Here is a 17,611-nt window from a genome sequence, read left to right as displayed (position 1 = left end):
CAACACCTCTATCAATCTGACCAGCTCCACTTCCTTCAGTAACCACCAGAGGGATCCCAGAAAAAGAATTCACAACACTGCCCCAGAGAATATGCGCTATATGCTGCTCCATAGACTTTGCCCCCATATGCTGCCCCATAGAATATGCCACATATGCTGCTCCATAGAATATGCCCCCATATGCTGCTCCATAGACTATGCCCCCATTTGCTGCTCCATAGAATATGCCCCCATATGCTGCTCCATAGACTATGCCCCCATATGCTGCCCCATAGAATATGCCCCCATATGCTGCCCCATAGAATATGCCCCCATATGCTGCTCCATAGAATATGCCCCCATATGCTTCTCCATAGACTATGCCCCCATATGCTGCTCCATAGACTATGCCCCCATATGCTACTCCATAGAATATGCCCCCATATGCTGCTCCATAGAATATGCCCCCATATGCTGCCCCCATATGATGCTCCATATATTATGCCCCCATATGCTGCTGCTGCAAAAAATGCCATGTTCACCTCTCCTCAGTACCCGGCACCAGAGATATTCACCTGTCCGGGGTCCATCACTGCTCACCGCTGTCTGCCACGTCATCTGTCAGTGACGTTCACGCAGCAGAGGGCACGGCGCGCACTAACCATGTCACTGCGCCCCCTGCTGCCTAAACGTCACTGACAGACGACGTGGCAGACAGCGGTGAGCAGCGATGGACCCCGGACAGGTGAATATCGCTATAGTTACCCGCTCCTGGTGCGGTCTCTGCAGACTCGCTTCTCCACTGTCTCCCTTCCTGCCTTCAGCGGTCACATGGTACCGCTCATTACACACATGAATATGCACATATTCAAGAGTTTAATGAGCAGTACCACATAACTGCTGAAGGCAGGAAGGGAGACCGTGGAGAAGCGGGGGGGCTGCATAGACTGCGCCGGGGGGGTAAGAATGATCTGTGACACCCTCGCTCCCCCTCCCCCCGCTGACCCCCCCAGGTATATGACTCGTGTTAAAGCCGAGAGGGGGACTTTCAGCCCAAAAAATGGGCTGAAAATCTCGGCTTATACACGAGTATATATGGTAATAGGGGATCTAATCACTAAAGATGCCAAATGCCATTTCCAGAAAATATGATCTGCTATTAAAGGGTTATTCCCAAGAGATTTAGTTGTCCCATATCCATTTCCATAGGATACTGATCACTAGGGGTCTATTCACTGGGACCCCCAGTGTTCTTGAGTAAGGGGCTCTGTATCCTAGGAACCGGGCTTTGCAGATCATTGTGGAGAATAGAGGAGATGCACATACTCAGTCTCTACTTCATTCATTCCCTATGGAACAGCCGGAGAAAGACAAAGCTGGTGGCTATTAATCGGCACAGTGATTAAAATAATTATACTCTATACCAGGGGTGGTCAATTAATTTTCTTAATTTTCCCAAGGGGGCCACATGAGATACTGTGACTGTTGTGGAGTGCCAAACAAATAGGCTGAAATTAATTCTGCTCAATATTAATATTAACATATTAATTATAATTATTTTATATTAACATTAATTGCTTCCCTCGTTGTGAGAACAGTTTGGGGAAGACTCTTTTCTATTTCTCATGAATGTATCCAGTGCACAAAGCAAAATCCATAAAGCCATATTTAGAAGAGTTGGCGTAGAATATCTTCAGTAGTTGCCCAGAGCCCTAATGTCAACCCTATCCATCAACTTTTGGATGAACTACAGTGGAGCTTGTGAACCAGCATCTCCCAAACCTCAGTGTTTGACCTCACAAATGCTCTTCTGGATGAAAGGGCAAAAATTCCCACAGACACCTCAAAGGTCTTGTAGAAAACCTTCCTAGAAGAGAGGGAGCTATTATAGATGCTAAGGGACTGACTCCATAATACTGTCTATGGATTTGGACTGGGAGGTCATAGTTTGTGTAGGGAAAACTGGAAGGTGTCCCAGTATTTTGGCCTTATAGAGTAATATATTATGCCAAAATTTCAGTAACAATTTTGGAAAATTTGGTCAATTGTGTCCTGGCCTGAGGGTGCAAGGTTTACATAAACCCGACCAGAAACTGAACAGTTTTGGTTGTTCCCTAGGCTGTCATGGTACTTTTAGCATTTCTCCATATAATGTCTTTATCGCCCATGGCAACTAATCATAGGGCAGCTTTTCTTTCATATTCGGCTATTCAAAAATGAAAGCTGATCTGTGATTGGTTGCTGTGGCCAACAAAGACAGACTTTGTTTTAGATCATTTTTCTAAGTGTGCTCTACATATTTATATTTTCAGGCTTTTAGTAAGTCGACCTCTGTCACCACATCGCTAAGGGTGCGGCTATTCAATAAATGACTCTGGGCTTTTCACATCCATATTACTGATCCGGTATGACATAAGGTATTCTATTATAAAGGCGTTTTAGATCTCAGAAGTACAAATAAGCTACGGTAATACCGCATGATGCATCCGTTACCATGGCGACTGTTTTCTACAGTGAATATTCTATTTTGAATCCCAGATTAAATAGTCATGTGAAATCCACATTTAATGTGGCTAAGTAAAAGTTCCCCGGGCTTCTATGTGCGCAACTTTTAAAAGCAGGAACATCTAATCTGTCCTGTAATTACTGGGTTCTCTTCTTTGTATACAATGGCAGATGGGGCTTGAGCTTTATGCAGTTTTTGTTGTTAATGCTCTGAAGTTTTCCTTGTAATTCATTACATAAAGTCAAGGGGGTTTTTGTATTTTTTATCTAATGAATAAATTGACTAAACTCATTTACAATGTTTTTTCCAAGGTCGTCTTGAAGCGGTTCCTTGTCCAAACAATATTGAATTTATGGAGTATTTTGGTCACCTTGTTGCCCTCCTGCATCAAAGCATACACATTTGTTTTCAGCTCTCTCGCCTCATCCCCCCTTAGCAGGGACATTGCCATACTTACCAGCATTTAAAGGGAAATTCTGAAAGTATGATCAATTAGCAGCACGAGTAGTGTGCTGCCAAAATTGTTTTGCCTTTTTTCCCGCCAATACATTGAAGACAGGTGTCCACCCTATGGCACTAGAATTGAAAATGGTACATAGGAGTCCCTTCAGTAAACCCTAAATTAATACAGACCTCAAACCAGACCACACAAAACAGTCATCCCTTTATACAGATCCTCGCTTTATACAGACTTCAGTGCATACATTAATGGACACTTCAGACGAGACCCCATATATAATGCAAAGATTCTAAATTATACCCTACATCAGACCTCAGACTAGATTCCCTGTTTTACGATTACATACAATAGACCGGATTCTTCTAACTGGATTTATAAAGATCCCAGACCACCCATATATAAAAAGTCAAACCAGATTCCCCTCATTTATACAGAACCCAGACCTTCCACCTTAACAGACCTAAGACCAAACCCCATTTACAAAGACCCCAAACTCCCCCCTGTTTATGCAGACCCCAGACTTACCCCCATTTATGCAGACCTTAGACCAAACTATTCATATGTAAAGACCCCAGATCACACCCCTCCTTTCAACTGACATCAGATCACACCCCTATTTTTTACTGACCCCAGACCACACCACTCTTTTCTACTAACCCCAGACCACACCCCTCTTTTCTGCAGACCCCAGTCTAGACACCTCTTTTCTGCAGATACCACACCGCACCCTCTTTTCTATTGACCCTCAGACCACACTCAACTTTTCTTCTAACCCCAGACTACACCCCTCTTTTCTAATGATTCCAGACCACACCTATTTTTTCTACTGACTCCCAGACCACACTCCTCTTTTCCACTAACCCCAGAACAACCCCTAACCCTGACCACCCAAACCACATTTCTCTTTTCTACTGGTGCCAGACCACACCCCACTTTTCTAATGATGCCAGACTACACCTATTTTTTTCTACTGACTCCCAGACTACACTACTCTTTTCCACTAACCCCCAGAACACCCTCTTCTTTTCTACGGACTCCAGACCAACTCCTCTTTTCTACAGGCTCCAGACCAACCCCTCTTTTCTATAGACCCCAGTCCACACTCTTCTTTTCTATTAAGCCCAGACTCTACTCTTTTTTTACTGACCCACAAACCACATTCCTCTTTTATACTAACCCCAGACCACACCTCTATTTTCTAGTTACTTACCACTACCTTTCTCTAGGCTACCGGGTACCACTACCAGGGGCTGGCTGGCACTTTTCAGCCTGGGGGGCAATCACAAGCCAGTGGCCCTCCAGTTGCGGTGCTTTTGCCCTGCTTGTCTCTTGCCGCTGCATTAAAGCAGCAGAGATAACAGGCTTTAATAACAGGCTGGTACATAGATATGGGAACAGAATGGAGCTAGCTGCATATATATTGGAGCAGAACCAAGTTTACTGCCTACATAGATACTGTAACAGAAGCAAGCTGACTACATAGACACGAGACCGGAACCAAGAATGCTACGTAGACAAGGAAACTGACTGGAGCTTACTACAGAGATGTGGGAGCAGAACCAAGCTAACTACAGAGAAATGGGAAAAGAGCGGAGCTTACTACAGAGATATGGGAGCAGAACAGAGCTTACTACAGAGATATGGGAGCAGAGCCAAGCTTGCTGCCTACATAGATACTGTAACAGAAGCAAGCTGACTACAGAGATATGGAAGCAGAACCGAGCTTACTACAGAGATATGGGAACAGAACAGAGCTTACTACAGAGCTATGGAAGCAGACCCAAGCTTACTACAGAAATAAAGGAGTAGAACCGAGCTTACTACAGAGATAAGGGAGTAGAACCGAGTTTACAACAGAGATAAGGGAGCAGAATCGAGCTTACTACAGAGATATGGGAGCAGAACCAAGCTTGTGCCTACATAGATACTGTAACAGAAGGAAGCTGACTACAGAGGTATGGAAGCAGAACCGAGCTTACTACAGAGTTAAGGAAGCAGAACTGAGCTTACTACAGAAATAAAGGAGTAGAACCGAGCTTACTACAGAGATAAGGGGATAAGGGAGCAGAACCGAGTTTACAACAGAGATAAGGGAGCAGAATCGAGCTTACTACAGAGATATGGGAGCAGAACCAAGCTTACTCCAGAGATAAGGAAGAAGAACCGAGCTTACTACAGAGATATGGGAGCAGAACCGATCTTACTCTAGAGATATGGAAGCAAAACGGAGCTTACTCCAGAGATATGAGAGCAGAACCGAGCTTACTCCAGAGATATGGGAGCAGAACCGAGCTTACTAGAGAGATAAGAAAACAGAACAGAGCTTACTACAGAGATATGGAAGCAGAACAGAACTTACTATGTCTACTACAAGATACAGAAACAGAACCAAGCTTATGGCATACATATTGTACCAGAATCTAGATTACTACATCAATACAGTATCAGAACCAAGGTTACTGCTTAGATATGGTACCATAACTGAGCTTACTTACAAACATACAACTCCAGAAACACGGACATTTAAACACACAATATGGCAGGGGCATTGCCAGGGTCCTTAAAGCTCAAGGGCCCAAGCCCCAAAAAGCATGTCTCCCCATAAGACTAACCTTTATCCATTTAAAATAGCATGTATATATAATTACAGTATACCACTGTTGCTACCCATAAACACACAATGCAAAGACCAATATGATCAATATTACTACTATAAAAGGCCAAAACAATACGTCTGCACAATGCCCACCACCATCACCACCACACCGCGAATACATAATATAATATGACCATTACCTCTACATAACAAAGCACTCTAATCAGACCAATGATACCACCATACACCTTCTACTACATAATGACCACATTAAGCTGTTACTAAATAAATGAAAAAAACCAAAGGTAATAAAAAGAGCACTAGTCCCACCTTACAGGAACCCTATATTGGTAGATACCAGTCCTGCAGAACACACACATGATTACAGTCAGGGCTGCGACTAGGAATTTCGGGGCCCCATACTGGCAAAATTTTCGGGACCCCTTGACACTCCACCCAGGCTCCACCCCAGTTCTGCCTCCACACCTCAAGCCTGCCACAGTCCCACCGCCCACTCTTGGAAAAACTCATCTTCTACACCACGTCCTCACCAATCTATTAACAGTTCTCAGCAAACACCAGATCACATACATAACCAGCAGCTTTTGTTTTGGCCAAAAGAATTTTTAAGCCACCACCACAACAAGGTAGACTCTTTTGGCCGGGCCATATTCTAGTCTTACTTATTAAACATTTCCTAAAATATCCAATACTCTTTTTAGGTTTATTTCTATTTATTTTTCTTTAAGGGAATGAGTGGCATATATTTTTTAGAATGACCATTAATACCACATACAAGGGACAAAAACTGTCACACCATGACCAGACCATATATTACCACCACATAGCGACCGAATAATACCATATATAAGGAACAAATACCTCCATACCATGACCAGACCATATATTACCATCACATAGTGCCAAATAATACCACATACAGGGATAAATACCGCCACACCATAACCAGATCACATACTACCACCATATAGTGACCGATGACTACAATACAGATCATTAATAAAAAATTACACAACACTAATGCCATTATACACAGGAGCTTTGTATATAGTGTACAGGTAATACAGAGCTCATCAGTGACATTATACACAGGAGCTCTGTATACAGTGTCAGTGTCCAGGTAATACAGTGATTACCTGTGACATTATACACAGAAGCTCTGTATATAGTGCACAGTGAACAGGTTATAGTGTATAGTGTCAGTGTACAGGTAGCACACTGACTCACCAGTGACGTCTCCAGCTGAAGTCCCTCATCTTTGCTTTTCTTTTTTATGCAGCGCAGACCGCCATCATTTCTTTCAGCCAGGACTCGTCTCTGCATAAAATAACACAAAGTTACCTAGAGCAGGGCTTCCAGAGCACATTCCCCATTTTTCCCCTTTCTTCTACACTACACATCTAAATACAGACGTGCACCCACCATTAATATATAATAATCCACCATTCCAAATATAAATTATAATTCAACACTGCGCCCCCACCAACAATAAATAGCAATTTCCCCACCTAATATATACATTAATTAGCCCCTGTACTCTTCCTCCAATTCATTACCAGTCACTGCATCCTCAATGTCCCCCAATATGTGCCTCCCGCTCCCCCAATTCATTATATTTATATGCCCCTTCCGCCCCAATTCATTGTCATGTCTTTCTCTCCCACCCTCTATTCATTATCAACTGCTCTACCCCACATTCAATACATCATTTACTCCCATCACCGTGAAAATTCATTATTTGCTCCCCCCCAGGTCCTCATTTGTTCTCCCTATGCCCCACCTTCAATTCAATTGCTGTCCCCGTCCCTCATTTCATCATTTGCAGTCCCCCTCACTTCATCATTCGCTGTCCCCCTTCCCCCCTCTCTTCATCATTTGCAGTCCCCCTTACCCCCTCACTTCATCATTTGCAGTCCCCCATTCTCCCCCCATTTCATGTGCAGTCCCCTTTCGTTCATGTGCAGTCCCCTATCCCCCTCACTCACATCATCATATGCAGCCCCCCTCCGTCATTTGCAGCCCCTTCCAGCATTTGCAGGCCCCATTCCATAATTTGTAAATTACAGCACCCCCCTCCATCATTTGCATCCACCCTTTCATCATTTTCAGCACCCCTCCATCATTTGTAGCCCCCCTTCATCATTGGCAGCCGCGCTGTCATCATTGGCAGCACCCCCTCCATCATTTGCACTGCAGCACCCCTTTCCATCATTTGCACTGCAGCCCCCTACATCATTGGCAGCCCCCTCTATCATTTGCAGCCCCACTATCATTTCCAGCTCCCCTTCATCATTTCCAGCACCGCCTCCATCATTTGCTGGCCTGCTCCATCATTTCCAGCACCCCCTCCATCATTTGCTGGCCTGCTCCATCATTTCCAGCACCCCATCCATCATTTGCAGCCCCCTCCATCATTTCCAGCACACCCCTCCATCATTTGCTGGCCTGCTCCATCATTTCCAGCACCCCCTCCATCATTTGCAGCCCCCTCCATCATTTCCAGCACCCCCTCCATCATTTGCTGGCCTGCTCCATCATTTCCAGCACCCCCTCCATCATTTGCTGGCCTGCTCCATCATTTCCAGCACCCCCTCCATCATTTGCAGCCCCCTCCATCATTTCCAGCACACCCCTCCATCATTTGCTGGCCTGCTCCATCATTTCCAGCACCCCCTCCATCATTTGCAGCCCCCTCCATCATTTCCAGCACCCCCTCCATCATTTGCTGGCCTGCTCCATCATTTCCAGCACCCCCTCCATCATTTCCAGCACCCCCTCCATCATTTCCAGCCCCCCTCCATCATTTCCAGCCCCCCTCCATCATTTCCAGCCCCCCTCCATCATTTCCAGCACCCCTCCATCATATGCAGCCCCCTGCATTATTTCCAGCACACCCCCTCCATCATTTCCAGCACCACTCCATCATTTCCAGCACCCCTCCATCATTTCCAGCCCCCCTCCATCATTTCCAGCACCCCTCCATCATTTCCAGCCCCCCTCCATCATTTCCAGCACGCCTCCATCATATGCAGCCCCCTGCATCATTTCCAGCCCCCTCCATCATTTCCAGCCCCTCTCCATCATTTCCAGCCCCCTCCATCATTTCCAGCAACCCTCCATCATTTCCATCACCCCTCCATCATTTCCAGCACCCCCTCCATCATTTCCAGCACCCCCTCCATCATTTGCAGCCCCCTCCATCATTTCCAGCACACCCCTCCATTATTTGCTGGCCTGCTCCATCATTTCCAGCACCCCCTCCATCATTTGCAGCCCCCTCCATCATTTCCAGCACCCCCTCCATCATTTGCAGCCCCCTCCATCATTTCCAGCACCCCCTCCATCATTTGCTGGCCTGCTCCATCATTTCCAGCACCCCCTCCATCATTTCCAGCACCCCCTCCATCATTTCCAGCACCCCTCCATCATTTCCAGCCCCCCTCCATCATTTCCAGCCCCCATCCATCATTTCCAGCACCCCTCCATCATATGCAGCCCCCTGCATCATTTCCAGCACACCCCCTCCATCATTTGCAGCACACCCCCTCCATCATTTCCAGCACCACTCCACCATTTCCAGCACCCCTCCATCATTTCCAGCCCCCCTCTATCATTTCCAGCACCCCTCCATCATTTCCAGCCCCCCTCCATCATTTCCAGCACCCCTCCATCATATGCAGCCCCCTGCATCATTTCCAGCACCCCCTCCATCATTTGCAGCCCCCTCCATCATTTCCAGCACCCCCTCCATCATTTGCTGGCCTGCTCCATCATTTCCAGCACCCCCTCCATCATTTCCAGCACCCCCTCCATCATTTCCAGCACCCCTCCATCATTTCCAGCCCCCCTCCATCATTTCCAGCCCCCCTCCATCATTTCCAGCACCCCTCCATCATATGCAGCCCCCTGCATCATTTCCAGCACACCCCCTCCATCATTTGCAGCACACCCCCTCCATCATTTCCAGCACCACTCCATCATTTCCAGCACCCCTCCATCATTTCCAGCCCCCTCCATCATTTCCAGCACCCCTCCATCATTTCCAGCCCCCTCCATCATTTCCAGCACCCCTCCATCATATGCAGCCCCCTGCATCATTTCCAGCCCCCCTCCATCATTTCCAGCCCCCTCCATCATTTCCAGCACCCCTCCATCATTTCCAGCACCCCTCCATCATTTCCAGCACCCCCTCCATCATTTGCTGGCCTGCTCCATCATTTCCAGCACCCCCTCCATCATTTGCAGCCCCCTCCATCATTTCCAGCACCCCCTCCAACATTTGCTGGCCTGCTCCATCATTTCCAGCACCCCCTCCATCATTTCCAGCACCCCCTCCATCATTTCCAGCCCCCCTCCATCATTTCCAGCACACCCCCTGCATCATTTCCAGCACACCCCCTCCATCATTTCCAGCACACCCCCTCCATCATTTCCAGCACCCCTCCATCATTTGCAGCCCCCTCCATCATTTCCAGCACCCCCTCCATCATTTGCTGGCCTGCTCCATCATTTCCAGCACCCCCTCCATCTTTTCCAGCACCCCCTCCATCATTTGCTGGCCTGCTCCATCATTTCCAGCACCCCCTCCATCATTTGCAGCCCCCTCCATCATTTCCAGCACACCCCTCCATCATTTGCTGGCCTGCTCCATCATTTCCAGCACCCCCTCCATCATTTGCAGCCCCCTCCATCATTTCCAGCACCCCCTCCATCATTTGCTGGCCTGCTCCATCATTTCCAGCACCCCCTCCATCATTTGCACCCCCTCCATCATTTCCAGCACCCCCTCCATCATTTGCTGGCCTGCTCCATCATTTCCAGCACCCCCTCCATCATTTCCAGCATCCCCTCCATCATTTCCAGCACCACTCCATCATTTCCAGCCCCCCTCCATCATTTCCAGCCCCCCTCCATCATTTCCAGCACCCCTCCATTATATGCAGCCCCCTGCATCATTTCCAGCACACCCCCTCCATCATTTGCAGCACACCCCCTCCATCATTTCCAGCACCCCTCCATCATTTCCAGCCCCCTCCATCATTTCCAGCCCCGCTCCATCATTTCCAGCACCCCTCCATCATATGCAGCCCCCTGCATCATTTCCAGCCCCCCTCCATCATTTCTAGCCCCCTCCATCATTTCCAGCCCCCTCCATCATTTCCAGCCCCCCTCCATCATTTCCAGCACCCCTCCATCATTTCCAGCACCCCCTCCATCATCTCCAGCACCCCCTCCATCATTTGCTGGCCTGCTCCATCATTTCCAGCACCCCCTCCATCATTTGCAGCCCCCTCCATCATTTCCAGCACCCCCTCCATCCATTGCTGGCCTGCTCCATCATTTCAAGCACCCCCTCCATCATTTCCAGCCCCCCTCCATCATTTCCAGCCCCCCTCCATCATTTCCAGCACACCCCCTGCATTATTTCCAGCACACCCCCTCCATCATTTGCAGCACACCCTCTCCATCATTTCCAGCACCCCTCCATCATTTGCAGCCCCCTCCATCATTTCCAGCACCCCCTCCATCATTTCCAGCACCACTCCATCATTTCCAGCCCCCCTCCATCATTTCCAGCCCCCCTCCATCATTTCCAGCACCCCTCCATTATATGCAGCCCCCTGCATCATTTCCAGCACACCCCCTCCATCATTTGCAGCACACCCCCTCCATCATTTCCAGCACCACTCCATCATTTCCAGCACCCCTCCATCATTTCCAGCCCCCCTCCATCATTTCCAGCCCCCCTCCATCATTTCCAGCACCCCTCCATCATTTGCAGCCCCCTCCATCATTTCCAGCACCCCCTCCATCATTTGCTGGCCTGCTCCATCATTTCCAGCACCCCCTCTATCATTTCCAGCACCCCCTCTATCATTTCCAGCCCCCCTCCATCATTTCCAGCACACCCCCTGCATCATTTCCAGCACACCCCTGCATCATTTCCAGCACACCCCCTCCATCATTTGCAGCACCCCCCCTCCATCATTTCCAGCACCCCTCCATCATTTGCAGCCCCCTCCATCATTTCCAGCACCCCCTCCATTATTTGCTGGCCTGCTCCATCATTACCAGCACACCCTCTCCATCATTTACAGCCCCCTCCATCATTTCCAGCACCCCCTCCATCATTTGCTGGCCTGCTCCATCATTTCCAGCACCCCCTCCATCATTTGCAGCCCCCTCCATCATTTCCAGCACCCCCTCCATCATTTGCAGCCCCCTCCATCATTTCCAGCACCCCCTCCATCATTTGCTGGCCTGCTCCATCATTTCCAGCACCCCCTCCATCATTTCCAGCACCCCCTCCATCATTTCCAGCACCCCTCCATCATTTCCAGCCCCCCTCCATCATTTCCAGCCCCCCTCCATCATTTCCAGCACACCCCCTGCATCATTTCCAGCACACCCCCTCCATCATTTGCAGCACACCCCCTCCATCATTTCCAGCACCCCTCCATCATTTCCAGCCCCCCTCCATCATTTCCAGCCCCCTTCCATCATTTCCAGCACACCCCTGCATCATTTCCAGCACACCCCCTCCATCATTTGCAGCACACCCCCTCCATCATTTCCAGCACCCCTCCATCATTTCCAACCCCCTCCATCATTTCCAGCCCCCCTCCATCATTTGCAGCCCCCTCCATCATTTCCAGCCCCTCTCCATCATTTCCAGCCCCCCTCCATCATTTCCAGCACCCCTCCATCATATGCAGCCCCTGCATCATTTCCAGCCCCCCTCCATCATTTCCAGCCCCCCTACATCATTTCCAGCACCCCTACATCATATGCAGTCCCCTGCATCATTTCCAGCCCCCTCCATAATTTCCAGCACCCCTCCATCATTTTCAGCACCCCTCCATCATTTCCAGCACCCTCCATCATTTCCAGCACACCCCTCCATCATTTCCAGCACCCCTCCATCATTTCCAGCACACCCCCTCCATCATTTGCACCCCCTCCATCATTGGCAGCACCCCTCCATCATTTCCAGCTCTCCTCCATCATTTGCAGCACACCCCCTCCATCATTTGCAGCCCCCTCCATCATTTCCAGCCCCCTCCATCATTTCCAGCACCCCTCCATCATTTGCAGCACCCCTCTATCATTTGCAGCCCCCTTCCATCATTTCCAGCCCCCCTTTCATCATTTGCAGCCCCCTCACCCATTTAATTCATTTGATAAAGAAAAAGAAAACGTTTTTCATACTTACCTCACCAGTGATCCCCAGCAGGCACAGCTGCAGCTCCTCCTGTCATGGCAGACGCTGTACCTGGAAGGAGCCCGCCATGTATTGTATCACTTTCAGCAGCTAGACTGTATGGGCTGTAGTCAGGACCTGCAAGGAGCCCCTACATTCTAGCTACAGCCATGTCACATGACCAGAAGTCCAGGGAGGGCGGAGGGAGAGAGTCGGAGCTGTGCAGCTGTCAAGGTAAGACAGCTATGCACAGCTCAGAGAAAGCTGCCGGCCCACGTGTGCGCCTGGGGGAGCTGCCCGGGGGGCATATTTTGTTTAGGGGAATTCATGGATTCTGGAAACTATCCACCTCCAAGATCACCATCATCCTGTTCTACAGTTTCAGAGTTATCCATCCAGGTTAGTGCTTCATTAGCAGCAGCAGCATCGTCATCAGACACCCACAGCCACATATCACCATCACCCAAAAGGAAGAAAAAACCTTTACCTCCTGGAACCACCATAGATAGGTTTGTGATAAGAACTAGCAGATTAGAAAAAGAGTTGATTGATGAAAAAATTGCCCAGTTTATTTATGCAACGAACTCTTGTTTCCGTCTGACTGAGAACCCACATTTCATTAATATGGTTCAGTCACTGAGACCAGGATACAGTCCACCCAGCAGAGCTGATGTTGCAGGGAAACTGCTGGATCAAGTGTATGACAGAGAAATGGAGCAATGTGCAACAGCTCTGGAGGGTAAAATTGTTAACCTAAGTATTGATGGGTGGAGTAATGTCCACAATGATCCTATTGTATGTGCTTGTATAACAACAGAAGAAGGTAAAGTCTTCCTTGCACAAACAACTGATACGTCAGGAAATGCACACACAGCAGAATACTTACAAGAAGTGGCAGTAAAAGCTATAACGACATGTGAACAAAAATTCAAATGTCTAGTACGTAGTTTGGTCACTGACAATGCTGCAAACATATCCAAGATGAGAAGAGGTTTAGAAGAGCAGGGAGGGAATACAAAGCTGCTAATAACATATGGTTGCAGCGCTCATTTGCTGCACCTCTTAGCCAAAGACTTAAGTGTTCCAGAAATAAAGGCTAATGTTGTTGAAATTGCTAAATACTTCCGTATGTAACAACCCTGCTGGCATCACCGCATGGCCTCCCATCCCCCGCACACCAACTTACTTTCTGCTTCAAGCCATGCTGTGAATTCTGTCTGTTGCCAGCTCTGTGCCTCTGCTCTCCATGTTTCCAGACTGTGTGTATAGGGGGGCGGTGCCTGAACTCTCTGGTTCTTATGCAGTCAGGGTGCACCTGTGTAATCTGTCCCTGACCAATCACCTGGAGCCCTTGACTATTTAGTTTCACCACTCCCACTGAAACATGGCCTGTGCAATGTCTATACTCAGTTAGTATCTTGCTGCTGAGCAAGCCAGGCCCTGTTCTGTGTGTCTCCTTCTCTGGAGGATTACTCTAGTCTTGCTTTGTACCTTGTCCGCCTGCCAGGAGGCAGAATATCCTGGCCCTCGAGTCTTGTTCCCAATATCTTGCTTTGTACTCTGTCCGCCTGCCAGGAGGCAGAATATCCTGGTCCTTGTGTCTTTGTCCCGGTGTCTCTGTCTGAACTCAGTCTTACCTCGGTCTGTCAGTCTCCTTGTTTGTGGTTCCTTCTCTGCCGTGTCTTTCCTTGTGTCCCCTCCTGTCTGTGCGTCTGCACCTTCGCAGCTTTATCTGTGCGCGTCTGCACCCTCGCAGCTTTATCTGTGCGCGTCTGCACCCTCGCAGCTTTATCTGTGCGCGTCTGCACCCTCGCAGCTTTATCTGTGCGCGTCTGCACCCTCGCAGCTTTATCTGTGCGCGTCTGCACCCTCGCAGCTTTATCTGTGCGCGTCTGCACCCTCGCAGCTTTATCTGTGCGCGTCTGCACCCTCGCAGCTTTATCTGTGCGCGTCTGCACCCTCGCAGCTTTATCTGTGCGCGTCTGCACCCTCGCAGCTTTATCTGTGCGCGTCTGCACCCTCGCAGCTTTATCTGTGCATCTGCACCCTCGCAGCTTTATCTGTGCATCTGCACCCTCGCAGCTTTATCTGTGCATCTGCACCCTCGCAGCTTTATCTGTGCATCTGCACCCTCGCAGCTTTATCTGTGCATCTGCACCCTCGCAGCTTTATCTGTGCATCTGCACCCTCGCAGCTTTATCTGTGCATCTGCACCCTCGCAGCTCTGTCTGCACGACTCCTGCGCCTATATCCATACCTGCACCTCCTGTGTGAACAGGTCCAAACCTGTTCTCTCATATTCCACTCCTTCCTGCCTATATCCATACCTGCATCTCCTGTGTGAACAGGTCCAAACCTGTTCTCTCATATACCACTCCTTCCTGCCTATATCGATACCTGCATCTCCTGTGTGAACAGGTCCAAACCTGTTCTCTCATATACCACTCCTTCCTGCCTATATCCATACCTGCATCTCCTGTGTGAACAGGTCCAAACCTGTTCTCTCATATACCACTCCTTCCTGCCGATATCCATACCTGCATCTCCTGTGTGAACAGGTCCAAACCTGTTTTCTCATATACCACTCCTTCCTGCCTATATCCATACCTGCACCTCCTGTGTGAACAGGTCCAAACCTGTCCTCTCATATACCACGCCTGCCTGCCTGCATCCATACCTGCACCTGCTGTGTGAACAGGTCCCTACCTGTTCCTTCTCAAGCCGTGCCCGCCTGTCCTGTGTCTCAAGCCGTCCCCGCCTGTCCTGTGTCTCAAGCCGTCCCCGCCTGTCCTGTGTCTCAAGCCGTGCCCGCCTGTCCTGTGTCTCAAGCCGTGCCCGCCTGTCCTGTGTCTCAAGCCGTGCCCGCCTGTCCTGTGTCTCAAGCCGTGCCCGCCTGTCCTGTGTCTCAAGCCGTGCCCGCCTGTCCTGTGTCTCCGAGCCACGCCTGCTTGCCCTGTATCTGTCGTACCTTCGTGCCCTGTGTCTCAGTCTGCCTGTCAGTCACATCTGTCCAAGTGACTTGTCTCCAAGTGGGATCAGCAGCCACAGCCAGACACCCCCCTGGAGTGGCACCCGACAGCTATCTGCCGCACAAGCCTGACCTCACCATTAGAGGCTCCAGTGAAGACCAAGGTAGCTGTCGCAGTCACGCCCCTTCCAGGGTAGTCTGGTCTGTGGCACAGTGGGGCCACAACCCCCGGCTCGCGCCATTCAGCCAAGGCGCGAGCGTGACACCGTAATAATCATTTTGCTGCAGCAGCTCTGAAAAGGATGGGTGGAACTAAGCTAACGCTCCCACAAGATGTTAGATGGAACTCTGTGGTGGACTGTTTTGAGCAGTATATCAAAAATTGGCCTATTCTGATGACACTTTGTGAAGAAAATCGAGATAAAATAGATGGCACTGTCACGGCAAAAATCCTCAACATTGGGCTTAAGAGAAATGTTGAACATATGCTGAGCTTCCTGAAACCCATCTCTCAAGCTTTAAACAAAATACAGAAAAATAGCTGTTTTATTGCGGATGCTGTTGAAATTTGGAAGGAACTGAGTGAACACTTAAAAACAGAACTACACATGGACAGAATTAAATTACAAGCAGTAAACAAACGAATGGGACAAGCACTGACTCCAGCTCATTTTTTGGCAAATATTGTCAATATCCAATATCAGGGTCAAAACCTAAGTGCTGAGGAAGAGGAGTTAGCTATGACATGGGTATCCAGCAGTCATCCATCTTTAATGCCAACTATAATAAACTTCAGAGCTAAGGGGGGAACCATTCAAGAAATATATGTTTGCTGAAGATATTTTAAGGAAGGTCACACCAGTAAACTGGTGGAAGTCACTTAAGCGCTTGGATTTTGAGACTGTTCAAGTAATGATTTCACTTTTAACAGCAGTAGCTTCTTCTGCAGGCGTTGAAAGAATATTCTCTTCCTTTGGACTCATTCATTCTAAATTGAGAAATCGGTTGGGACCCATCTCTCAAGCTTTAAACAAAATACAGAAAAATAGCTGTTTTATTGCGGATGCTGTTGAAATTTGGAAGGAACTGAGTGAACACTTAAAAACAGAAAGCTTGTTTTTCTTTTCCAGATTATGAATAGGAACAAAGAAGAAGATGATGATGAAGATGACGACAAGTGAGCTACAGAGGACAGCAGGGACAGTAGTATTTAAGTTTTTCATGTGTCGGCTGGGCTGACAGTCTAAGTTTCTTAAAATATATATATATTTTGTTTAGCCAAATTAGTTAACAAATATGGATGTTTGTTTAAGCAAATAACTTATGCTGTAATGTTGTTATTGTTTCAGTTGAATAAATCTATTTAAATTGTTATTAAGGTCAGGATTATTTTTCTCCTTCCTAAGTACAACAGAACAGTGGTGTCCAAATATGAATGATTAACCCATTAAACTGGGGAGAAAAAAGTAATATAAAAAGTGATTCTAAAAATCTTCATCTACTTGCATGTTAAAGTAGCAAGAACTAGTTTAGGTAGAAACTTTGATTTAAATCACTGATTTAAATCAAGCCTTGCTGACTAGTGAATTAAATCGTGATTTAAATCGTGATTTAAATCAGTTAGATTTAAATCAAATCCACCCTGTGACACACAGTGGTGAAATCATGCTGTCATTGCAGTATGGACTCTAGTCTGTAACAGTGGGAGAATGTCTGAGAGCCACCACCGGTAATTGTGACCTGTAGAGTGAGAGAAGCCGCTTGTAATAATTATGAAGGTACTATGGAATCTGATTGCGTGGGATAAAACGAATCTGAGACCAAAGCTGAGACAAATAAACTATATTAACAAAACAAAGAGTATAACATAAACTAACAAA

General features: G+C 48.0%; 1 long non-coding RNA gene across 1 annotated transcript in view; it reads left to right on the top strand.

Moving 5' to 3' along the window:
- LOC141074155 (uncharacterized) overlaps positions 1–17,085 on the top strand; it is a 108,608-nt gene extending 91,523 nt beyond the window's left edge. Inside the window, exon 3 of the long non-coding RNA XR_012227142.1 lies at positions 16,862–17,085. This is a non-coding gene — a long non-coding RNA (uncharacterized lncRNA). The remainder of the gene's footprint in view (positions 1–16,861) is intronic.
- The last annotated feature ends 526 nt before the right edge of the window (positions 17,086–17,611 follow it).

This window comes from Dendrobates tinctorius, unplaced genomic scaffold, assembly GCF_039654945.1.
Source record: "Dendrobates tinctorius isolate UK_male_01 unplaced genomic scaffold, ASM3965494v1 ptg000326l, whole genome shotgun sequence".
NCBI lineage: Eukaryota > Metazoa > Chordata > Amphibia > Anura > Dendrobatidae > Dendrobates > Dendrobates tinctorius.
This window is presented reverse-complemented; position numbering and strand designations above follow the sequence as displayed.